Below are 27,115 nucleotides of genomic sequence, written 5' to 3'. Positions count from 1 at the left end.
TTAATAATAATCATAATTAATATGGTTAATTATGGCATCCATACATATGTGTATCTGCATTTGTTTTATCACCTTACTTAAGCTAACCAATCATTATGACACCAATTCTTCAAGATCATTAATATCATCTTACATTGAAGGAAATGGAGGCTCAAAGAAGCTCTTAACTTTACCAATTTTCACATCATTTAGAAGAAGCAGAGTCTGTTTGGAATACAAATCTGTTTGAAGTCAAATCTGCTGCCCATCCCATGGCCTCTCACTCATTGGATAACCACAACATGATCATTTAATACCAGCCTCACCAGGCGATTTTAAAATTTACATGAGGTGAATTCAACTCAAAGCGGTCATATGCGGTAGAGACAATATACCAGTTTAAATTATGAATTAGAATGGCCTGTAAGGATTGTTGCTTTCTCATCTAATCATTGAACATTCCTTGAGAATTATTCCTTAAACCCTAACTCTTGTGATTTGCCCTTTTACATACATATGACAAATATGGTTGTTGACAAATCAACTGGCTGGAAAATTTGCACTCATTGACCGTTCTTTGCTCTGCCTTAGACTGCACCACCTTCAGATCACTCTGCCTAAATAAGCAGCTGGGACTCCATGGCTGTGCAGAAACAATTCTGACTCAGAATCCAGAGACCTGGATTCTGTTACTGGTTCCCCCATGAAACAGCAAAGTGACCTTGGCAAGTCATGTGATGACTCTACACCCGGTTTCTTGCTCTGCAGGATGAAAGCTTTCAAATAGATTCTCTTTAAATGTCCTTTTACTTCTGAGGGTCCATAAACACTCTTCCTGCTGGCCCCTTCCCAGAATATGGTTGCTGTTTCCATTCTAAAAATGTTCCTATAGAATAGAAAAGGAAGAGATGACAAATAATTCCACTGTGCAACTGCCTTGGAACACCTGAGGAAAGTCAGCGACCTACTCACAGGAGCTGCCTTCCTAGTATTTGAATTCTTGAAGGAGATGGTTCATAGTTACATAAATAGTTCCTTGGCTGTGATTACTTATTCAGGACAAGTACTACAAAACTCAGACCTTCCTTGCTGCCTCCTTTTCCCTCTGACAGGACTGTCCCTTTGGGGCAGCACCCATATGTCCCACTTCCTTACTGTGTCCCTCCTCTTGACCACCATCACCTGGACTCTCCATGGTGAAGCCCTTGTCATGCTAGCTGGCTTCCCAGAAAGCTCGACAAACACATTCCTAGGTCTTATGGGATCCCTTTCTGTCACCCAAACTCTAGGCAAGCTGACTGGCAGAATCTCCCACCTTGGCCATCTGTGATGGCATTTTCTACACTTGCAGTGAAAAAATGTGGTCTAAAATGGCAGCACCTCAGTGACTGCTGGTAATGATGTACACAGGGTGAAATGAAGATCAGACAAACCCTGTCACTTTGCAGAATGAGCTGTGGCAAAAAGCAAACAGGAAATCTGACCTTGAGGTATTTTACTCCTAGAGAAAAAAATCCACACCTACCTACACATCTACCTAGCAAATGTGTTTCTTGCCCACTCACCTCCTGCAACAGACTCTCACTGAGCCTTGTGTTATGAACTGAAGGTACAGAAAATAACAAGTCAGATAATATCCTTGCCCATGCAAGGTTAATAGTTTAGTCTGTCTCCCTTACAGCACTGGTCACATTCTGTTATACATATATACACTTTATATTGAAAACATTGTCCCTAAATCACATCTGGTTGCAATGGTTGCAAAGAGTTCTTCATATATGGAAAGTGATAAACATTTAAAAATGTATAAAAGCATAGATATGCAAAATACATGCACATAGGTACAAACTTCTAATAGCTCTTTCATTCCTTTTAAAATAAGATCCAGATACCCTGCCAGAGTCTACAAGGCCTTCCTTGATCATTTCTCTGGCTCACCTTTTTCTACTTCCACTCTCATTTGCAACAATTCATTCTCCCTGACTTTCTCTTTGTTCCTTAAGCCTTCAAGTTCTCATCAACATCAGGACCTCTGAATATGCTATATAGCCTTTGCTTGAAATGCTTTTACCCAAAGCAAGACATAGTAAAGTCCTCCCTGTCACTCTGTTGTCAATTCAAATGACTTGCAGCAGCCACCCACTCTGTAGTGTCTTTCATGCCACACCAAATAATTCTCTATCTCCTCGTTCTGGTGTATTTTCTTCAGAAAATGCATCATTACTTAAAACAACCCAGTTGTCTCTAACTGCTAAGTCATGACTCCTCTGGACTTTTTGCCTAAATTATAAACCCAGAAAATTAGACTCAATTATTTCCCCAGCTCCTTAATACTCTAAAATCCTATTGTCTCTTATCAAAGAATCCATAAAGAAAAGAAAGAATTATGCTCAATTTTTGACATTTTTTCCAGTGGAAAACATATCACACAGATATGTGATCTGTGACTGTCTCCTTAGGTGAGTGTGATAGTTGCCATGGTATATTACAGATGAATTAGTCACTATCTTTAAAGCAGGAATTCTCTCTTTCTCCTTATCACCATATTTATTAAGCTTTTTCTAATTGCTTCCATAAAAATATAAGACTCATTCTTCTGTGTTTCCATAGTAATTCCTTCTTATTGCTCTTGAAGTTACAGATTCACTTTTTTTTTTTACATTTTCCCCCTTCTTTACAATAAGAGCGGGAGAGAGCATATCACCTACAATTAAAAAAAAAAAAATAGCACTATAGTCCTCTGAATTCACTGACATAAGAACCTATATTTCTGTTTGACCAGGAATACCCAGGAAGGTGAGTGGAGGAAGGGAGGATGTGGAATAGGGCTAAACTATGGCACTGTTCATCAGTTGTTTCTTAAGCCAGTTTAAAGGAAGAAGGGCTCTGGATTTATGCACAAATTAGGAGGCAGGAATTTGCCACATATTTGGAGAAGAATATGGTGAAAATTAGAGTTCGTTCAAAATTCATCCAGCTGTATATCATTTTGATTGCCTACAAGGAGCTACAAATCCACCCATTTTCCCTCTATAGCTTTACAGGAGAGAAAAATATATTTTTTTAAAGATTTATTTATTTTTTATTTATTTATACAAGCACTGGGCACAGTCAGAAGCACGGGAGTGAGAGAATTCACCAGAGAATTCACCAGAGCCAGAGCGGGGAGCAGAATTCACCAGAGCCAGAGCGGGGAGCAGAGCAGGCAGACCCACGAAATACACTGCTGAGGGGAGCAGCGGGCGGCAGGAGAGGTCTGCGCGACATGCGGGACCCTCCTCCACTGGCCGGGGAGCAGCCGGGGATCGAACAAGCACCGCAGAGGCTGCGGGCAGCTTCGCAACCCAGCGCTCAACCGCTGTGCCACCAGGGGAGGCCCAAGGAGAGAAAAATATTAATCACACAAATAATCACACAGTTTAAAATGGTGAAACGTCACATAAATGTGTACTACAGCTGATCTAACATAGTCTGGGGGTCAAGGAGGCTTTGCTAAAGAAACTGAGGGTCAAACAGCATTCCTAGTTGCTTTAGTAACATTTTTTTTTCTTTCCATTCCCACAGCAGCATTAAGAAATTACCATATCTCAATTCAGACATCTGGCTAGCGTGGCTCGGTTATTTACTCCTTTTCTGTTGAGGTCTAGTATTTGGGTGAGGCTGGAGGCGTGGGGATGAAAGAATTCACCCAATGGAAAACAGAAAGGGTGGCTTTATTGATATACCATGCAAGAGAGCAGGGTTGGGACCGGAGAGGTCTGCTCAGGAAGAAGGATTTGGGGCTCCCGTTTATAATCTGTTTGCATGGGCTTGTTCATGCTGGGGAGTCAGTCTGCCAGTTGCTGTCTGCTGGGACATCAGGTGTGGGTGGGCCTTTGGCACAGGAGGTGGCATGTGGGTTCTGTTGGCCCTGTTTCGCATTCCTGGGAACTTGCCATGGCCCCCTATTGGTCATGTGGACGATGGTCAGGTTCCCATGGCAACTGTCAGTTTCCCTTTCTTACCTATTTTGTGTCTCCCAGCATTGTTCAGCTGGGCAAAGAGCAGAGACTAAGTTTTAACCCTACTGAATAATATCCCGACATTCTGCTTCATGTTTTCAAAGGTAGGATCCAATTAATGCAACTACCTCAACAGACCCTTTGAAAATCACTCATACAAAAATGTGAGACTGACCCTCAGTCCTGGAATGTCTCATCTCAGTCAGCCTTGGATGGCTTATGAGTCACCTCAGAGGGAATGATCTCTTATGTGTGAGAAACTGTCAAGTGGAGGTCTGAGGGGTGGACAGGTATCCAGAGATAGCTCCTGTTCATGAGTGTGTCAGGCCTGTGGGGGGCGGGGGTGCTCTTAACCATGCCCAACCAAAGCTCGTGAGTTCACAGACCAGCAAAGGAAAATATTAAAATGCATTGGAAAGCATGCAGGTCTGAGGGAGCACAGTTAACCGCCTCTCAAACCAGATGAAATGAATCTGGGAACTGATGTCCTTGAATTAGGTTCCAAAGGGTAAAGAGAAGTGATAAGAAGATACTTGCAAAGAGGTCCAGAGAGAGCAAATGATCAAAAGTCTGGAAGTGGAAAGCTCCAAAGAGGTAAAAATTAAATGAGAGAACCTAGAATTTCATATCATTGACATGCACATAAAATAGTGTGGGCTACATACGAACTTCTCAAATATTTATTTCTTATTTGATTTATTTGTCTGGTGGAAGTAAGAGAGAAACATGACCAGACTCCATTCCCATAATGGTGCTAATGATAATAGTCTCATTGGAGTTTGTGCTGCATTCTAAGAAGAGAGACTACTACAAGGAATTTACACAAAAGCATTAAAAGCAGCTAAGTGTTATAGTCATTCAAATACATTTGAATGAACACTATTACATTCTAGATAGTTGTCTTCAGAACCTTTTGATATCAGGCTGAGTCCAGATTAAGGAGAGATATTCCCCCTAGATCCTTCCCTGGAATAAGTGGTAGATTTGTAGACTAGTATCTGAGGATAAAACTCCTCTAGAGCTTTGGACATACAACAGCTTTTGCAAGAATAATGGCAGGTCCTTATCTATTTTTTTAGTATTCTGGATTTATCAGAACTTATCAACAATAAAACAGTGACAATGAGCTTAAGAGCTGAGTAAGGGCAATTGCCCCTAGCCCTGTGCACAGTAGTTCCAGGTTATAGCTAGCAGAAAAAATTGAGTGTCCAGTAAAATCTGAAGTTCAAATAAACAATAAATATTGTTTTTAGTTTGACATATATAGTCTATGTCCCATGCAATGTTTAGGTTATACATATATTTGAATTTTTGTTTATTCTGAAATTAAAGTTAACTGAGCAGTCTCTTTTTGCATTTACTAATTCTGACATCCTAATCCCAGGATTAATCTGAAAAATTACCCAAACAGGCATGGCTGCTCTGTTCATTAAAAGATTATTCTAGATTAAAATATTTTATTATATTCATAAGATCTGATTGAATAATGTATAATAATGTATTCTATTGGCTACAAACAGTTGTTATTAAATCAACACCTCTACATGGACAGCATCACTAAATCAAAAAACTGTGGTATAATTTTCCTAGTTACAATAATCTGGTCGTAAATTCAATTTTATAGTCTTATATATTTTTAACTTTAAAATAGTTTATTTTGTCTCTCCCAAGAAGTATGCATAAGTTTTTATGTGTAAAGATAACCATACTTAATGAATTAAATTTGGAACAACATACAAAAGATATTATCACGATAGGATCAAATACGCAAGACAAGAGCAAGATATATTGTAGACCAGTCCTTGGCAAAAGTCTTTGTAAAGATCCAGATAAACATTTTAGGCTTTAGGGACCAAATGGTCTTTGTCACAGCTACTCAGGTCTGTCACTGTAGCACGTCAGAGCAATAGGCAACATGATTTAAGCCTTAACTAGCACAAACTAACTCCTTGAGCTCTTTTTTTGTTTGCTAATGCATGTATTACTTCTGTGGCTATCACAAAGGAGATGCCTCCAAATAGACAAATCCATCCCCAGCTTCCCCCTCCCTCCCTCCCTCCCTCCCTCTGCCTGTTTCCACCCCTCCTATCCCCTCCCCTCCCCTCTGCCTCTTTCCCCAACACTGTCACCAGCTGAGGACTCAAAAGAGGACAAGGAAGTGGAGGAAAAACATGAGAAACAGATTATAGGTGTATTTGAGAAACTCACTGAAAACATGGATAAGATTTGAGGTGGTTCAGCTACCCTTTAATGATTGAAGTTTGGAGATAATCTAATAATGTTAGTAAGAGTAGGGCTATGGGGGCTTTGGTGGTGAGAGACCTACAGTGATCACACCTGAAGGGAGAAATTCAATACTGTCAAAAATATCCACAAGGATATAAAACAACGGTGCTTTATTAAAATAAAATGGAACAAAACCAAAACCTCATTAGCAATAACATGGATACTAACCAAAAAAAAAAAAAAAAATAGTAAATCACAGCCATTTAGACACAGTGATGTAAAAGTGCATTCCTTGTACACTATGTCCGCAATTTTATTAGAAAACGCTTTTGTTTCTTGAGTCAAAAAGAAAGAAACACATAGACATGATTTGCTATTCGATATCAGGAATTGTACACTGGCTAAAAATAAGGTCCACCTTCCCCCCATTTCATTCCTATCCAAGCCAAATTAATTGAGCTATTTAATTGCCTGGCATTCCAAAATATAGATTGTTTAAGTAATGCGGCTCATTCCAGAGGGAACTGATGAGTAATGGACAGTGAGAATAGCAGTGTAAACAAAACATTCACTTTATAATGTATTTTAATAAAACACAGACTCTGAAAACATTGTTTTAATAATCTGAAAGAAGCTAAACTACATCCTCCTTAAGACAGGGACTAACCTATTTGGTTTCAAGTCAGAGCTAATAGCCTTAATGTTTTGAATAGTGTTGTCACCTACTCTTACAGATTTAATTGTCACCTTTGTGCACAAGACACAGATCTAATTATATAACCCCTGAAACAGCAAAATCAGTTCACTTACATCCTATGACATAGCTCCTTGAGGAAACAGTCTTCAACTTGAACAGATCTTTTGAATATTCCATTTCAAATGAAATCAACCTTCCATAGAGCTTTTCCTTCTCCTTGAGTATTCCAGAACCAAAGTAATTCCCAAGGTGATGCAGGACTCTGATTATGGGAAATTTCAATCTCTTAATATTTCATTTATCATTTACAGAAGGGAATACTAGTTCCTGGTCACATATCTTAAATTACTCACTGATCAAACTAAAAGTAAATGGCCTTTTCTATACATTTTCAACTAAGAAGAGATTCCACGAGCAACATGAAATGTGGACATAGATGGATAGAAATGCATATATGATAAGGATAGACATTTTATGTCACTACTTATAGCCAAATGAGTATGCCCATATGTCTCCTACGTATAAATGCACAGGAGTTAAAATTGGAAAGCTGTAAAAGTTCACCCCTAGGCCATACCTAGACAGTGTTCTTGTTTTAAAGTCTTAGCTTTCTGCTGAACAAATGAAAAACAGTATTCAAAGATTGCAAATATACTGTATGTATATACTTGCATCCTCAGAATTAGGCATGCCTTAAGAATGGGTTTATGGGCCAGCTCTTACACTCTGAAGTGATTTTTGACAGAGATAAATCAACTCCAGAAGCTCAAATATATGAATTAAAAAAGGAGGGGACTGTGGAGAAAGCATCAAAACTAGTTAAGTACTAAAAATAACAAGGTTAACTGAATAAACATTATGAAAACAAAATTTAGCCAAGGGAATTGAAGGGAAGCAGCAAAAATACTTCAAAGCTCAACTTATTTTCTTGAAAAACAATGATATGATTAGCATCAGTTTTCCACCCTAGAGGTACTTCTTTTTACAGAATTCTTTTGTACTTTATTCATATTCTAAACAAAAAGCACTAAACTGGCAGCAAGCTGACTGGTTGTTGTGTGGCAACCATGTTGTTTTGATGCTGCTTTTATGTTCATTGCAATAAAGTTGCCTAAAAGGAACATGAATAGTCAAAGCACAAAAGAAACACAAATAAAAAATACAGAGAAGAACAACGGCTCATCCTTAACCTGGAATCAGATGTAAGAATTAAAACAATGGAATGCTGTTTTTTTTTTTTTTAATATACCAAGTTAATTAAGATTTTAAACATAAATGTGAAAAATTGCTCAGTGTGTGTTATGTCAGGAATTTAATAAACTATCAATAGAAATAAAAACAGGAAAACATCTCCTGGAGTATAATTTGATCATATGTATTATCATATATGTATATGTATGTAAAGATTTTTAAAATATTCACAACTTGTGATCCAGTATTTTCATCTCTAACAACCTAGCTGAAAGAATTAATCAGAAAAGTCCAAAAATGTATGAATAAGGCAGTTACTGCAATTATTTATGATGAAACATACTGGGGAGTAACCTGAGTATACATCAATATGGAAACGTTTAAAGAAATTTTGTTAAATGAGTACAATGGCACTTTAGATAGCTTCTCAAAGGATATTTATAACCAAGGATATTAATGTAAAATAATGTTGTTAAAAAAGACAACAGAATCTGAAGTTTTATCTTCAATGTTATTCCTATGCTGAGGCATATGGGCGTACATGGGATATAGGTATGTTTGTGTTTAAGTGACTGTGCATCTGTGTTTTTACACTTTCACAGTTAAAGCATCAATACTGGAGAAGATCTACTAAGTTTGAATAATGCTTTCAGTGGATTGGGAAAATATGTATTTTAATAATACCTTATTTTGCATATTTTAAACATATATTGAGAATTCTGACAATTCATGATAAAATATTTTTAAGGAGATCTGATTGATAGGCTGATGTTATCATTTCATGTGAAAACATCTATTTCTGTTTGCCCAATTAAGATAAAAACCTTGATACAACTAAATGGTAAATCAGCTAGGATATGGAAAATTTATAATTAAATAATCATATTGGATTGCTTGCTTTCTTTGTCTTCTACTACAAAATAGAAGTTGACAACATTTTTCTCATAACTTTACAAGGATTTGAGTTTAACATTAGTTTTCCTAATTTAAATATTAACTTAAATTTTCCTAAGTTAAATATTAATATAATTATATTAAGATAAATGAGTCATGAAGCAGTCTCTTTCTTAAAATCAGAGTATCACCTTTTAGGATGTAAAGCTCAAAATGCACATCTTGTAAAGTTCAGATGTTACAAATTATAGTGTGACTCAAACATTAAAAATATGAAGGCTATGTCTTTCTACAACTAACAAGGAACCTCAATCATGCACATTGTATCTAGATTAAAAAGAATAAATTATTTTTCTTAAATATCATCAATTATTGTCTCTTTTGGAATAATGAAGCATGTTTCTTCTGCAGCATGTTAGTATTTCATTAACACAAATAACTGGTTGAATCAATCCAAAGCAGTAACTAAGACAACTGAAAAATAAAACGTGATTCATTTTAATTGACTTTCCTGACTAAAGAAAGTCAGAGGAGTCAACTATTTTCTCTGGATATTAAGAGCCCAATATTTTCAAAACTTTGTAAGTAATGAGTTTCATATCTGCAAGTCAGCCCATTCCAAGTCACGTGCAACTTCACTGGCTGCTATTGCTTAGGTCTGAAAATTGTGTTTTGTAGAAGTAAAGTAGTCAGTCTGTGATTTAAATAACTGTACAATAAATGGCTAAAATCTCTAGTCTCAGCATGACACTGGTTTAAAACCTGAAACTCAATTCTCTTGTTTATAAATTTATAAAGCTCCCTCATTTATAAAAATAATTTAGAAGCACTTAAGCCATCCATAAGACCCCATGGATGAGGTACAGAGGCAGACCAAATGCAGACCCATCTCATTAGGCTGTAGAAAGAGAGAAAGAAAACACGCATGCAAAGATTTCAGCACTGTACTTGAAAATTCATACAGCACTCAATTATTATATTCTTCTCCCTTCCCACCCCCAAAATAGCACAGTCGTTTCTGGGCCCGTTAGTACTTAAATGTTAAATCTTGCTTATACAATAAGTTCCTTTTAAAAATATTTCCTCTCAGCAAACACCTACCTGTACCACATGTCAACCTCACTCACTCTCCCAGAGCAGATGGCCCACTGGAACACACATCAGCCCTCGGGGGCCACTGGACAAGGGATCCCATCTGAAAAGCAAGAGAAATACCTTGAAGAATCTTCCCACCTCGCTTTTCCTAACTACTTTTTAAACTTTATCTCTGAAAGAGTAAAAACAAACAAACAAAAATGAACAGACAGGCAAATGTAAAAAACACGTCGTTGCTGTGAAAAGGTGGGTGATGTTTAATGTGGCACGCGAGCTGATTCCAACTGAAATTTTCATAAATGCTGCCATCTAGTGTTCCCTGATCTCTGTAAATTGCTGGCCTTGAAAATGCACTATTAATGTGAAGGGCACTCTCTCTCTCTGTCTTTCTCTCTATCTGTCTCTCTCTCTCAACAAACTCATCCATTCCACTCTTATTTTTTTCAAACATGACTGGCAACTTTCTGCCAGTCAAACTCATTGGGTGGTAAAGCAGCATATACCTGGGGAGGTTTTGAGACGTGAGGACTCTGTTTTTCTGACACTTATTGCTATGTCCTTTAGAGCAATTCATTACTTTAGGATCGTGTGTGTGTGTGTGTGTGTGTGTAACTATATATATATATATATATATATATATATATATATGTATATGTATATGTATATAATTTAACTGTGGCACAGTGGCCAGACTAAGGTCTTGACAAATGTTAATTAAAATTAAAATCAAGGTGCTATGTCCGTCTCTGGACAATGTTCATTGTTTCTCACTCACATCTTCTCCCTCTGTCCATTCAGTGAGGAAAACATCTACTTTCTCTAGTTCTCCTATTAGTTACAATTTAACTATATAAAATGAAAAATATGTGAATAAAGTTGTGTAAGAACAAATAAATGCATTGTTTCTCTCATAAAAAAAAGAAATGAAACATTTTGACATAAATATAGTTAAGGCTTTAACTAAGGCTTACTCAGTTTCTACTCTTTAAGAATGTGTCTCAAAAGAGCCTCGTTTTATTTTATTTTTACATACGTTAGGCCTGAATTTCCCAAATTGATCCTCTAAATCTCCAAAATTGTCTGTATAATAAACATTTTGCATTTTTGTTGACCATGTCTAAAATAATAAGATCAGAGCCTCCCATTCTAATGGGCTGTGCATAATTTTTAGTGGAGAAAAATTGGGAGACCTTATTTTGGAGTGCTACTAATCAAATACTAAAATATAAATGGAAATTCATAATTAAAAAAATTCTCAAAGGCAAATTCCAGGACCAAAGCAAATATTATGTATAACTGTATTCTCAGGCAATGTGCCAAATAACATTTGCTGGGAAAGCCAGTTTTTTTCCTTATGTCTATGGTTCTAATGTTTCATTTCATAATCTGAAGGGAGCAATGCTGTTAGGAGTTGCTGAGCAGATTTTACCATTCTCTTTAGTTGTAAAGAGATGAAGAGGTAGCTGAAAGTATGCTCTAACATCTCATGCTTCTGCCTACACACTCAGAAAACAAGCTATATTCAACATCCATGTTGGAATCAATGTGGGAATGATTTACAGCGACCTCAAGTAAATTACTTGCAGAGGCTACCTGAACCAAATTGGGCCAGCTAAGGAGAGAAAAGAGGTAGCACATTCTACAGAATTTCAGGTGGCATTGTTTGGGTTGCATTTCTATCGACCACAACATTTTCAAGTTTATATTATTGCAGAAAAAAAGTGTCCATACTTAATATTTCAAAATTCATGTGGGTTTTTCAGTCTAACGCTCTCCCACCAGAGCTATTTTGACCAACTTGTGTGTTTTTAAATGCATAAATTATTTGCATATATTGCTATCATAAAATTATACATGTATGAAAATATTTAATGCAGAGATAAATATGTGGCCATATGTACAATATAAACTTAGAGTAATTTATGACTGTTTTATTATGGACCATGTCCTACTACATTTCCTATAGTAACACTCCATCTATACCCCCCTATAGTCAGATAGCATGGAATAGATACACTGAGATTCAGGAGGGATTGAGTTCTATGCAGTTCTATTTGGGGTTGAGAAATAAAAGGTAGTACTGGAGGGGGTGGGTTATACTCCCTACTAATCACACCACATTCACACATTACTCATACATTCAGTAAACTGATTAATGGCTATTACTATTTTTTAAAGTATAAATCGTAGAGTAGGATTTCATGGTAAGAATGTTTTGGTTTTTACTCTGAGTGATATGCAATACCTTTGGAGGATTTTACACAAAAGATTGACATGATTTGATTTGTGTTTTGAAAGGGTCATTGGTTGCTGTGTGGAGAGCAGACTCCACGCTCACAGGGGCGGAGGCAAGGACACTGGTAAACGGCTACTGTAATAAATGTCACTGACTGTTCTATTTCTAAAACAATAAGTTTTACTATCCTCAGACTACTAGCTTAATTGAAAGAGGAGAGCTGCAAATTTCCAAATCATAGGACAGATCCTGTCAATCAACCCTGAAATCAAAACATGACAAAGAAACCTTACTAAAAGAAAATGAGTGTGCAAACTCATTTATGACTAAATATGTATGGATTTGTCCCTCATTTCCTTGAAAGAACTAGAAAACCCCTAAAATGTAGACATGCATTACTCAATATGCATTTTTTTCATTTTAGGAAATCAATTGGCATTCATTTAATCAGTTATTTAAAATTAAAGCTAGGTGAATTTATAAAATATTTGGGGAAATGCATCATCTATGCCTACACAAAAATTAAATTGAATGTAAAAATAATAAAATATTTCTTTGTAAGAAAAAAGCTAATCTATTGCAGACCTTAAGAGCTAAAGTACATGATGAATAATACAGGAAAGGCATTCATATCAGAGTCAAACACAAGAAAGGAATAACTGGAGGATACCCAGTGTCCTTACTTGTATTTAGCTGTGTGATTGTGACTTGTGACCAATGCATGCAAATGAGGAAAATCTATGCAATATTACAGTTATTCTTAATAAAAGGAAATCACAGCAGATAATTAATAGCAATTCAATAGATAATATGAAACTGCAAACTAATAATCATTTATAATTAAAATATATAATTTACAGTGAATAATTATCTAAAATAATAAAAATACCTAAACACCCAAACTTCTCTCATTAAAAAAAGAAAATTTTAAAACTATATGCCTGTTTTCCCAAATTGATAAGGTTTTGTAAAAAATGATAATATAAAGCTATTTAAGGAAATCCAGGCTCTTCAGTCATTGGTGATTGGCAGGATAAGTTATTTAAAATTTCCAGTTGGCAATTTAGAAATTCATATGAAAGATTTCAATTCTAGCACTCTCTTTAACTGTCAATTTCATTTCTGCATAAATGTCCTTAGCAGGTCAGTCATAGGGGTAATCACGATGTCGGAAAAATAATCTTCCTCACATTATTGGTAATTGCAATGTGAAGTTCTCTAAAGACAAAAACAATAAATAGCAAAATGACTAAATAGCAAAATGAAATTAAAGCAAACTCATATGATGGGCTCATGTAGTCATTGAAAAAGTTAACAACTATTTTAATAAACTAGACATTTTCATAATATATTAAGGTTAATTAAACTCATTTCCAGGTACCATGTACAGTACAAAAGAAAGCAAAACATATATTTCTACAAAAAAAGTTTGAAAAGTTATAAGCATATAATCTAACATTGTAACTGTTGATTATCTCTAGGTGTTAGCATTCTGTTACATCTTTTTTGTCCTTTGCTGTTTAGAAGTTCTCATACATTGACAATACACATGTATTTTAATAACCACATACATACAGAGCATACAGTTTACTTTAAAATAATCTGACTGAAGTCTTTTTTGACCCCAAAGGAGAAAGGAGGAAAAACAATATTATGTAATATTTTTTAGAAAGGCTTCTCCCCTGGTTCATTCATTCTTTCAACAAGTATTGATTGTCTCTGTTTCATTTTCTTCCTAAACTAGATACAAGATTTTCAAAGATGAGTTAGTCACAATCACTTTCTCATAAATCTCATGGGTCAGGAAAGGAATCTGTCAGAGGTGGTGTAAGTTCAGTTGCAATGGAATGGGTATTAATGTGGCACTGCAGGTCCCAAAGGAGGGAAGTACTGCCTGGGAGGAAAGTTGGTAAGGAAAAGCTTCCTAGAACAGTACTCTTGAAGAGTTTCAAAGATGAACAGGAATTTTCCACATACAAATAGTGGGCACCAAATGAGAAAAATTTGGAGAAGCATAATTTGAATTCTATCATTGCTCATTATCACCACCTTATCATATTTGTTTATAAAGAGCCCCGATGACCACCAAAATGCTGAATACAAAGCTGATTGAAATAGTACCTTCATTGGTGCTATATCTTTATGGCACTGTTTGCAAGTAAGGCCAACTATAACTTGGTCCCTTGCTAACATTTGGCTCTTTCATGACTTCAACATCCCCAGCTTGACACCTACCATACTCCACTGCTCCCCATCTGCTAAATGCATTATGATGGCCCATTCTCAATACCCCTTGCTATTATCTTCAATAAATAGTTCCAGAGTAACATAGCTTTCATAAGATGCCCATGTCTGATAATTCCTGGCATCATGCACCTACTCATTAAATTTATTTGATGTCATCTAGAGTGATTATGTCTTATTCAACTAGTCAGGCATCTAACCTCTAACACAGAACCTGATACATGGTTAGCATGTGTTTAACTGCTTATTGAATGAAGTGAATGGCTGGCTGGCTGGCTGGATGGATGGATGAATGGATGGATGGATGATGGATGGTGAATTCTACCCAAGAAGCTTACTATACAATTCAATAAAAAGCTTCTCAGTCTTTGGCATGCCATCATCTCTGACAACTAATCAAGCCAAAAAAAAAAAAAAAAATCCAAAACCAGTTCAAACTGAAATCAGGCACATTCATTTCAAAAGTGATTTTACTGAACAGATATAAAATAGCTTAATAGCTTAAAAAATATAAATTAATTCAAACAGGACTCTAGCACAAAAATCTTGACAATGTTTGATAAGTATAAAAGTCATTATTTTGTTTGATACTGTATCTATGGTCTTAAAAATAAAGAGAATGACTATTTTATTGACTCCCAGATTTGAATAAATAACAATCAGAGAAATGTGGCTACCTCTCTTCTCCCAAAGGGCATTTTCTGTTGAGTGGTCCAAGAACGTCTGGGCCCTGAATTCCTTCCTTAAGTATACAGATAGCTCTCAGCCCAACTACTCCAATGAAAGTTATATTAAAGAAAGAGCTGCCAATGAGACATTTCTTATTTTCATGGTTACAAAATATCCTTGAAAGAACACAAGAAGCATATGGACAATAAAGCAGAAATGAAGGTTATACAGCCAGTGCTGGAAGCCTGGGTAAAAGATAAAACTAGTGTTTCCACAAGCCTAGAAACTACTGTGATTTGTGTTTTGAAAGGGTCATTGGTTGCTGTGTGGAGAGCAGAAACTAGAAACTACTGTGTAAGCTACTTGAGGGTGAGAGTGTGCATGCTGCATGTATGTATTCCAAACATGCCCACTGCAGGGTTTCAGGTAGGGCAATGAATCATCAAATGTTTAATCATCAAATATAGATGCACTGATGGATACATTATCTTTAATGATACACAGTATGACAGAAGGCTGGAAGTGAGCTATTTCTAATCAAAAATACCATTCTAATCCCTGTGGCTAAAACTAGCCTTACCAAGTAAAACTCATATATGGATATCAGCCTGGTTTGGTGACTATGTAGATATGGATATAGGTGTGTATGTTTGTACATACATTCTGCTTGAATATAAGGGCCTAAAGATATGCCAAAAAAATGTATAGCTTTAAACAACTAATCACTTTAAGTACAATTTATTTAAAAGTCTGTTTCTAGTGAATAAGAAAATTTTAATTTGTTTACTGTCCATATTTTCTAAGAGTTCTAGAAAGATATTATTTTTATAATCACAAAAATATTTTATTAAGAGAAGATATTCACAGAGTTACAGAGAGAAGAGAAAGTAGCTTTGGCCAACTCACTTTCCCCCACAATTGCTCTTGGTTACAGGGCAGACAATAAAGGGGGCTGTGTCTCCCTTCAGGAGGAGAGAGGATTTGCAATGAACTCAATGGAACCTTTGGCAGGAATATTAAGAAAGACCTTGGTCTCTCTGACTGCCAGCTTAAACAAAGTAAAGGATGTCGTTTATTTTACTTAAGTCAGCTCACTTGATTCATAATACTGGTGGCAAAAGCATCTCAGAGGAACAGGTCAGGGATCACTGATGCTTTCATAGTGGCTTTATTATCTTATTAGATTTAAGCTAAAGAAAAAAAACAATCCAATAAGCTGCCACGATACTCACAAAGAATTAACATGCTTTCGGAGATTATTTGGGACTGAACATAATTTCAATCTTAATTTAAAATAACAAATAATCTTCCTCCCATTACTTGAATATGAGAACACTGTGCATGTAGTAAAATGTGAAATATTTCGAGTTTGTAACCACCTTCACTTCTGCTGAAATGATCTTCTAATTGGTCTCCTTGTCCCCCATCTTCATTTGCCAGCATCTCTCACTCTCCTGCTTACCAACTTCATACACTACTTATAGACATGACTCTCAACGTGTTGTATCAGGAAACCCAACCTCAAGATGAATGATAAGGGGAATAGGTCCCAATCCCATCAAGTGTTTTCTTTGTGTAGGAAAGGTTTAGTACTCCTCCTTTAGAAGCTACCATTAAATCCAGCATGTATTCCTTGTCCTCTAAATATATCCCTGAGCAGGTTTCAGATTTCTGAGGTCATATTGCACCATCTCTCCCCTTGCATATTAAGAAGTGAGACACCTCCCTCCTTTCTGCTCTTTGTCCTCTGGTATTTTTTCCTGCTTTTCTTTCAACTATTATGTTGAATTCCTTTCCACCCTCTGAAATTTTCAGATTCATCTTTTAATGCTCTGACTGATAAACCACATCAGGGTTTTCTATTGCCCAGCTTCCATCATTCAGGGATCAGAAATAAAATATTTTGAACCACTGGGCTACACTACTTAGGATTGTTTGTGAGTAAGTAGTTCCCAAGTATGAGTATTAAAGCCTTGCATTGAGGCTTACCCTGATACCAATTTCTCTGTAAGTATTTCATTGTTTGAAGTCCCCAACAATATGTGATTATTCCTGTCTCTTTGGGTTTTCTTAAAGAGTTAGCATTGTAGAGCAAATATAAAATAGTAAGCTTTGGAGTTCAACAGTTCTGGGGCAGATAAGCAGAACTTCCAAAGGATTCTAAACACGTAACATATTTTACCTCGATTTACTTTTTTTTTTTTTTTTACTAAAATGGTTAAAATGTCTGAGAGCAGCTATGAAGGTTAATTAAAAATTGCAAAATCCGGATTTTTATTTTACATGTATCTCTATGTTATGAATATTTATACAGTAATGAAGTTTCCTGTCCCATGTTGATATTCAGTAAATGTTTGCTAAATTTCATAATATAAATAAGTGGATGTGATTTTTTAAAAATACATTAAATTCCATTAGAACGGTTTGCTTTGGAGTTGCATTAATACCATCTGTTTGAGACTGTGTTGCATCCTCCAAAAATTCATATGCCCAAGTCTTAATACCCAGTATATCAGAGTGTTACTGTATTTGGACACTGGGTCTTTAAATAGGTATTGAGGGCCTCCCCTGGTGGCGCAGCAGTTGAGCACTGGGCTGTGAAGCTGCCTGCAGCCTCTGAGCGCCTGTTCGATCCCCGGCCACCGGGGAGGATCCCACATAGCGCGACAGACCTCTCCTGCCGCCCGCTGCTCCCCTCAGCAGTGTACTTCATCGGTCTGCCTGTTCTGCTCCCTGCTCTGGCTCTGGTGAATTCTCTCACCCTCCCGCGCTTCTGACTGTACTCAATGCTTGTATAGATAGATGAATGAATCTTTGGGAAAAAAAAAAAAAGGTAATGAGGTTAATCAGGTCATTCATCTAATGTGACAGCTGCCCTTATAAAATGAGGAGAGCAGGACAAGGGGCCCTAACAGAACCCATATGAGGACACAGGAAAAGGACACTTCCTCAAAGCCAAGGAGCAAGACCTGGGAAAAATACAGCTCTAAGACTTACAGCCTCCAGGACTGCGAGGTAATACGTTTTGGTTTTCAGTCTCTCAGCCTGTGAAACTTTGTTCTGGGAGCCCTAGCAAACTAATATACCATCTCCTCACTTCAGTGTTATAATTGGTACACTTGAAATAAAGACTAATTGGGTTGTGCTATGGTGTCTGTGTTCATTTGTTTGGTATAAACATTGCATAGCATTACAAAATTAGTTTATACTTGGAAACAGGGTAGCAACCATTTTTTTGTTTGTTTTGCTAAAATAACAAAGGCAGAGTCTGAAACACAGTGTATGTCCCTAATGAATGACTGTATCATGAAGAAGATGTGCAATGAGGTCAGTAAATAAGCTGTATTGAGCGGGCTGGGATGTGTTTCAGTGGATTTGTTAGCATTAAGCTTGAGCAGAGTGAATCATGAATGAACCTCATCATACTTGGAGACAGATTAATAGTTCCTGTTTTAATTTGAGGGTGCCAAATGCCCAGACATATTCCCTAGCAGGGACTGCTGTATTCCAAATGAGTAGAGCATGCATTGAGCTTCCCAAGCTAATATAACTCAGTCTATCACATTTGGATAGAACATTACAGATTTGAATGTATTTTCTCGTATGCTTTCTCATTTGGTTTTTATAATGATTAAGCATAATAATTATTATAAACGCAGCATGGCAACCTGAAGGCTTAGAAATACAGTCCTTAACTCCAGTCTCAGTGCATGAGACATGCAGAGCTAGAATTTCAATTCAAGATGTGTATGTTTCTTTCAGAGCTGTTGCTGCCAGACCATACTGCCACTCACTACTGTTCAGTACCCATCACCCATTCCTCTGAGATCAGAGAGCAGGTCTGTCATCTCAGGTTATTCAGGAAGGCAGCGATTGGTGAGTCAAAGTAACAAAATCAGTGAAGTCCTATTAAATTATATGATAGAAAATGCCATTTTGCTAATATTCTACATGTTGTCACCTCCAAAAACAGTTTAAACAAATCCTCATTCATTAATTCAGAAAGTTACTCATTTAAGATCACTGTCGTATCCAGAATTTGAAAGTAGACTTGATGGACACTACTCTTCCCATAGTGACTTATTCCTAATCATTTATTTCAATAGCATTATCTTCACCTGCTTAATGATGGAAGGCAACAACTTCCAAGGACAATGATTTCCCTCTTGGAAAACTGGTACCTGACAAAGGGAATAGGATTATCCCTGAATCTCATCTTCTTCATCAAGCCCACCCTCTCAAAGGGACTGGAGATTGTGGCTTAGAACAAAGCCCACTCTTCAATAAAAAACAAAAATAAGGGCCTCCCTGGTGGTACAGGGGTTAGACTCGGTGCTATGAAGCTAGTGGCAGCCACCGTGGCATGACTTTGATCCCTGGCCAGAGACTACCCACAAGGCGCAGCAGACCTCTCCTGTCTTCACCTGCTCAGCAGTATATTTCAGTAGATCTGCCTGTTCTGTTCCCCACTCTGTCTCTGTCTCTCAACTCCCACACCTCTGGCCTGTACCCCAGTTTTTGTATGCATAGATAAAAAAAGAAATAAATCTAAAAATATAAAGAACAAAAATAAGACCTAACATTTATGAAGTCCTTACTAGATACAACTCTAGACACTGTTCGCAATCCAGGAAATCATACAAAAATGCTATGAGGTAGATATTATTTTAAGATGAGGAAACTGGACACTAAGAGATTAATTTCCCCAAGTTCATATAATTAGTGTGTAGTGAAACTAGGCTAGGATCACAATTTTATATTGTACTTTTAAAAGTTTATTTTAACTAGAATGATGTTTAACATTGATTGTCCTCTATCAGATGAATTGCATTTAACACTTTTTAAAAATATCACTAATTTATGCAAAACATACTTATTGAACACCTTCCGTGTTGTAATACATTATCAATTCAGCTCTGGCACTGGAGAAAAAAGAGATTTATTAATGAAAGACAAGTCTTAAGCAAATAAGTGCATGTTTATTTAATTTAATAAAATAAGCAGTGCTATACTGGAAATGTACAGGATATTGTGAAATAACAAGGGCAATACACATGTATATTAATAACAAAGTTTCCCTTCCTAGCTAATATACTTATTCTGATAAAAATAATGTTTGCCCAATATATGTGCAATCCATCACTTTTGCTCCCATTTTATGCTCACGAAGTACTTTAGTTCGATCATGAATTATATTTAAATCATTGTTTCAAGGATCTGTACTTTAGTTAACTTGGTAATAATAATGCCCCTATTCATCTTTATAATAGTGCTTTGCGTAAAACTTTGCTAAGAGCCATAACTTACATCAAAGACTATTTCAAGCAGGTCGCTTAGATGTTCATTTGGTTAATAAGAGGAAGACTGGAATATTTTTTGCTTTCCCTGCTCATTTATATCAAAAGAACATCAGGAGAAAATTACCTCCTGGCCTTCTGGGCTATGCCTGGTATATAGTAATTACATATCAAGACTTCTCCAAGTTTGGAGAATGGGGACTAAAGTCAGTCCCCATGTGTGTGTGTTTGGGATTGTCTCAATTATGAAATATTTTATTACATACACCAATGAACAACTAAGTTCCCCTATTTAAGGGCAAAATAGCAGAGGGCCATGTGGTATAGTGACGAGATTAAGGGATTTGAGTTCTTTCAGAATGGAATTCAAAACCAGGATGTCATGCTTATTAAATATGTGCCCATAGGCAAATTAATTATCTGAAGCTCCATATCTACTCATCTAAGGACTTACCTTCCCTTCCATCTATCTATATATGCTATATACAATGAAGATAATGGTATCTATTCCTTAGTGTTAAGTTAGAATTCAATGAGTAATCTCGAAAGTCTACACAGTGATTGCCATGAGTGAGTGAGGAGCCAGTCTGACAAGATTATTATTATAACAAAACTTTACATTGCAGACATCAGTGAAGTCAAAAGAAAGAAAGAGGAAAAGCATCTACTAATGGTGGACTTTCAATTTCAGAAGCACCTTCTGAGACTCATTTTCAACCATGAAGATGGAGAGGATAGTGCATACTCATTTCTGAACTTTTTTAAGCTTTAAACCAATGTCTCATTGAGCACAAAAACATTGAAGTTAGTCAAAACACTGAAGCTAGTCTATCACAGTTAAATTAGTATCAAAATTATTCAAGAATTTGTAAAGACATCCAACTGTGCTCTCCAAATGTGGAAAGCAAATATCCAATTTAAAGAGTACAGCTAGTAACAGTAAAATCCGCAAATACTCTTCAAATGCTTAACCTGAGATGTCAAATGATAGGTTGATGGAATCCTTTTTGAAAAAAAAAAAAAAAAAAAGACAAGATCCAACATATTGAAATTCTATGAGTATGGGTAAATCTATATAAAGAAATATTTTTGGACGTTTCTATGATAGCCAGAGATGCTTGCACATGATTTTTTCATGTCTACTTTAATTTTTTCATGAAATAAAAAGATCATTCTCATTCATTTTTGCATACATGTATTCATTCACTCACTCATTTAATAAATGTTTTCTGGCTATGGGCATAGATATTAGTGCAATGGAGATTTCAAAATAGGACCCCAAACATTTTTGTAAAAAAAAAAAAATCATGGTGCCTGGAAGATAGAAATACATTAACCACTATACTTATTTTTATAACAATAACAATAATTTCTCTGAGCCTCAATTTCCTCACCTGTACAGTTAATACATCAATACTCATTGGTGAGCATTTCAAGGACTCTCTGTGATATTCTGAATGCAGCAGTACCCAATACCTTGGAATTTTTTATTCTTTTAATCCAAGGAATTTGAAAGAGAAAGCAGTAGCATTTCATTGAAACACAAGAGAAGAAACTATTGTTAACTCAGAAGACAGAGTTGAAAATAAAAAATAAAACTCAGGACATTCAGGCAGGAAATTGTAGTCTGACTAGAGAAAAGAGAAGCAGGTCGTTGGAGGAAATGAGAGCAAATATTGGAATAGGCAATAAAATGAGAAAATGGAGTTTCATAAAGAAAAGGAAGCTGTATATGCAGTTGAAGATGGGAATCAACATGATTCCTCTAGAAAGACTGTAGGATTTGGGCAGCATTTTTTTTCTGAATCATTGTGAAAAAAGATAAAAGTATATCTTTCAAAGAAAACTATGAATATATTACCAAAAATCTCATTCTCCTATTTTATCTTCCAAAGGAAAATAGAAATAAGACTACAGTACTTCTGTCATGAATCTACAGTTTTTGAACACCTTCTTAATGTTACATTGGAAACTTATTTTGGGCCCATTTAAAAATATATCAAATGTGCTATAGTTTCTTCCACAGATGAACTCTCTCAAATAGAATATTTACCTTCTAATGACTGTTCTAAAATTGACTGGTAAATTGAATTTCTGGGGCTCAGAGTATGCTTCTGGACTCTCACTTTTGAATTGTGAAAAAGCACCAATGTTTCTATGTTCAAGTTCCACTTAACAAAAGAAAAACAAAATTTTCTGACATCTATGAAAAATGCTCTATTTATATATTTTCTTTTATCCTTTCTTATTTAAATAAAGGTTTACAGTATATCAGGATATTAAAAAACTCATAAAGTCCATTTAATACATAAATAAAAATTTTAGTATCTAGTTCTGCTTGAAACGAATAGCAAAAATCAACATTTAGCTTTGAGCAAAAACCCAAACCTCTCCCAAATTAATTTAGACCACACATGTAAACTTATTAAAAATATTGGTACTAGTGTATATATGAGACAAAGGAGACAAGACACTTAAAAAACTGGTGAAACAATTTAGGCTTTTTAAAAAATATCAAATAATTACATGACTGTAGTTTATGTGTGTGTATAAAGATTTTATGCCTATAAATGTATTAGCTGACCATTATAAAGATGCATCCTTGTTATTATCACAAATAAATAGAAATATAAGCTGAAAGAACACGTAGAAAAGATCAAGGCACAGAAGTTATTTGAAATTGCTAACCTTCCTGGAAAAAATGCTTTTTGTATTTATTTCAAGTATTACTTTCACTGAGGAATGTTTTCTGAGTTACACTTTCAGATTTTACACCATGTTAATCATTTGGATTATTAAGAACTATTTCAGTCCTTCTATTCCAATCATGCTGTATTTCTCTCCTTCCTTTGAAGATCATGGTGGTCACATGACTTGTTTGATCCAATAAAATGTAAGGGGAAGTGAAGTGTCATTTCCAGGTAGAAGTTTTAAGTATAGGGTGTGATTTGTCATGAATTTCCTGCCATGAAGATTGTTCAAGCTTGTGTCAAGATGGAGCCTTTGTTAGTTCAATTTCTGATGTGTGTAAAAACTAGACTGCCTGCCAACCTGCATTTGACACACAGAATGAGAGAGAAATAAAATGCTGTCATCTTAAGTCACACTGATTGTGGGGATTGCTAGTGACAAAGCATAATTTAACCTATCTTAACTACTATAATTGCTCTTACTTTTGTGACTTCATGCTATTGCAACTAGTTATTTGTCTGTTTATTAAACTGCAATTATTTTTAGAGTCTGGTTCCTGTATTTTCTTTTTTTTTAAAGATTTATTTATGCATACAAGAGTTGGGGTGCAGGCCAGAGGTGTGGAAGGTGAGAGGATTCACCAGAGACAGAGTGGGGAACAGAACAGGTAGATAGACTGAAGTACACTGCTGAGGGGAGCAGTGGGCGAGACAGGAGATGTCTGCTGCACCATATGGGTACCTCCTTGGCCGGCCGGGGATCGAACTAACACCACCAAGGTTGCGGACAGCTTCACAGTGCTGCGCTCAACCCCTTGCATCATTAGGGAGGCCCTATTTAATTCATCTTTAAGGAAGTTAATACATATGCCCTAGTGTATACATGTACAACTTTTCTAGTAATCAAGGTTTTCCCTCACATTAAAAAAAATATATATTTTTGACCCATTTCTAACCAAAACACCTATACTTGCTTTCTCATTGTGAAATTCTACAAATTCACGAGGCACTTCTCAATTGAAGTCTTCAATTTGTCTCAAAATACATTGGAAAGTGCCAAAAAGGACATCTGGGAAAAGAAAACTGGAAATGTGTGGCACAATTTCATAAAATTGAATTGAAATTTTAGATTGCACTCACCCATGCCTGTCTACTTTTCCTGAGTCCATTTGGACTCAGGATTGGGATTTTGGGAAGGCAAAATCCTTTAAAAATGTAAGGAAGCTGATTTTCTAAATGTGTGGTAGTGATAATAATCAATTGAACTTCTTACATCTTTTAGTTTTTCCATTTCCTGTTATTGAGAACTGTGGCTATATTTACACCACCACATCTACCTCTTTGCCCCATGCAGTAAAAAATCAAATCATTTTGTTGCAATACAGGCACAAAAAATGGAAGTTACAAATGAAATTTATGTAGAAAACAACATGCTTTAGGACCTGATTTTTTCAAATGTCAGCTTTAGATAAGGAAGCAGCCTTTGCTTTTTATATGTTCATGTTACTTCAAGACACCAAGGACATGCTGTAAATAACCACCAAGTGTTACATATGGTATTTTGAATATCTCTTTGTCGTCATGAAACAACATTCGTTAACTAGATAATTGAGGAGAGTGGGTGTGCTTGGATTTAGAGAAAAGAACATGGATGGATACACTGTTCCTGGGTCTGAAGAAATCAGTGGAGGGAAGAAGGTAGTTTTAGAACCCAGAAAGAGAAAGGAGTGGAGAGGTTTAGAGGGTGGAGGGTCTATGGCCTGTGATGTAGGGACACATCTCCCTGCAGTGACCCGACCAGAAGGAAGTCAGAGTAAAACATTCCCTGACCCTATGCCCCACTGATTTCCTTTCATGCCTGCAGTGCTGTGCATTGACCACACCCAAAGGGAGTCAGAGCATGTGGATGCAGTGCCTAAGTGACTCCTTCCCTGGGGGAGGAAAGGAAGCCTCAAGCTAGCAGAGTATCTCCAACACCTCCTCCTCCTTCTCTATAAAGTGTGCTTACTACTTCAAACTATGTAGCTTCCAAACCTCCTAGGCTTTTCCAGCATAAAATGTGGCTTACCTAATTAATGAATCACCAGTTGTTTATTGACAACCGTTTTTGAACAAAGATTTAAAAAACTGTTAGGTTATGCTGCTAGAGTTGCTTCCTTTCAGGAATTTACCACTTGGCAAGGGACAGAAATATGTTAAAATGCAATGATGATGCCGAGTGGCGATGGCTGGGCTAATGACAAGAACATGGGTAGACAGAGGACAGGTACATGGAGACTATAGGAACCCCCTTAAACACTGGATTAGATTAGCCAACTAAAAAATAAAATGAGATAACCCAATGGGAATGGTGAAAGTGGTATCAAATTTCAGTCATACACAAGTCAACCATATAATAGGAAAGAGGAATTCAAAAAAGGCTGCACTAAAGCAAGCCAGGCCTAATTAACCATGTATCAAATGCCCCGATGGCATGACCATATGTTAACTTGAGAATCTGGCTTTTAGCAGATTTTCCTGCTTACCCAGTAGGTGCCCTGTCTCCCTTTCTCCCTCCAAGCTCACACTGGCATTGCTCCAGGCGGTACCATTCTTTTCTGTAATTTTTTGGTGAGATTTCTCATATTAGTGATAGGAACACCAATGCTCAGAGTGAAAATTTAAAGCTCAAGGACCCAGCACTGTTAAGTACTTCTACCCAGCCGATCTCTAAAATGCATGGACATTTTGATGACCAGTAAAATGAATAATGCTTTTATTCCTGTTTTTTTTTTTTAATGGAATAGGTTATTTGTCCGATTTTCCATTAATTTGGGGGCATATATATGACTATATCTGTGCTAGCAGCTCAAACAATGTTGCATCTTCTAAAACATATGACCATTTCAGGTTAATACTGTAAGGATAACTATAGCAAATCAATAACATCCAACTGAAATATTTCATCCAAAAATACCTAACTAGAAGTCGTGTGTGTGTGTGTGTGTGTGTCTAGGTTACTTTTGGGAGGCAATCAAATGTACTAGTAGGGGAGAGAGTTTGGGGACTAGACATTTGTATTTGAACTCTTTCAACATCTTACTAGCTGTCAAAATGTGGAGCAACTCTTCAAGTTTTGAGGATCTCCTTTTATAGCCTGTAGTTTTTCTTTAGGATATGACAGTTCCTTTAAAGGGATCTGACACTCGTATATAGCTACTTGGGAATAAGCAGCAAACTTCCCAGGCCTCAGAGTGCTTATCAAAACTAGGCTACCTATTTCAGTTTGGCCATGAGATGGAATGAAGATCTGAGCTGTGGCTCTCGGCGGGAGACAGCTTCCGGTTGTAGGAATGCAAACCAAGTCCCAGTGTTTTCTAAGTAGGTGATGAAACTTTGTACCATTTCATCTTTAGCAAAATAAGAAAAATGATAGGGAACATCAAGTTAATTTGTCATCAACTTTTAATGAGTGGAGGCAGCTGAAGTGTTTGCTACTGTGTCAGGGTAATAATAAGCATCCACTGTTATTGTCTCTTTGCAAGAAAGTCTTGAAAATACAAATTTCCTTCTTCCACAAGCCCTCCTGTGTCCCCTTAAATAATCTATAGAATCAGAGTAAATAAAAGGGCACTTGAAGAGAAGGGAAGCTGTTGCTTACTCTTCCTCTTGCTCCTCCCCTCAGATTCCTTTGTGGTCCCCTACTTCACTGTCCCCCTTCACTGTCCTTTTTTCTCTGAAGGATCTGTTTTGTCTAGCAAGGGGCTGTAAAGGATGTGCCGCAAAGGAAGACTTAAAAGTGCCTTTTGGTGAGAGCCTACGTGCCAGGGGCAGGCAAGCTGCCACGGAGAGCTCCGCCAGCTGCCATGGGAAACTCATACCTGCATAATCAGGCGAGATGAAAGTCCAGAGCTTCC

At 36.5% G+C, this 27,115-nt stretch overlaps 1 long non-coding RNA gene across 3 annotated transcripts; it reads right to left on the bottom strand.

The window, feature by feature from the left end:
- Nucleotides 1-411: 411 nt before the first annotated feature.
- On the bottom strand, nt 412-27,115 carry LOC119260565 (uncharacterized). Of its 3 annotated transcripts, none has more exons than XR_008549207.1 (4): nt 27,080-27,115; nt 10,090-10,183; nt 7,017-7,165; nt 412-865 (listed from the first exon to the last, which is right to left on the bottom strand). It is a non-coding gene; the product is annotated as an uncharacterized LOC119260565 (long non-coding RNA). The 3 variants fall into 3 exon arrangements; XR_005128749.1 differs by lacking the exon at nt 27,080-27,115 and adding an exon at nt 10,294-10,339; XR_008549206.1 differs by lacking the exon at nt 27,080-27,115 and having other exon boundaries at nt 10,090-10,339.

This window comes from Talpa occidentalis, unplaced genomic scaffold, assembly GCF_014898055.3.
Source record: "Talpa occidentalis isolate TD23 unplaced genomic scaffold, MPIMG_talOcc4v2.1 talOcc4.6, whole genome shotgun sequence".
Classification (NCBI taxonomy): Eukaryota; Metazoa; Chordata; class Mammalia; order Eulipotyphla; family Talpidae; genus Talpa; species Talpa occidentalis.
Note: the sequence above shows the minus strand (reverse complement) of the source record. Positions and strands in the feature narration are given on the sequence as shown.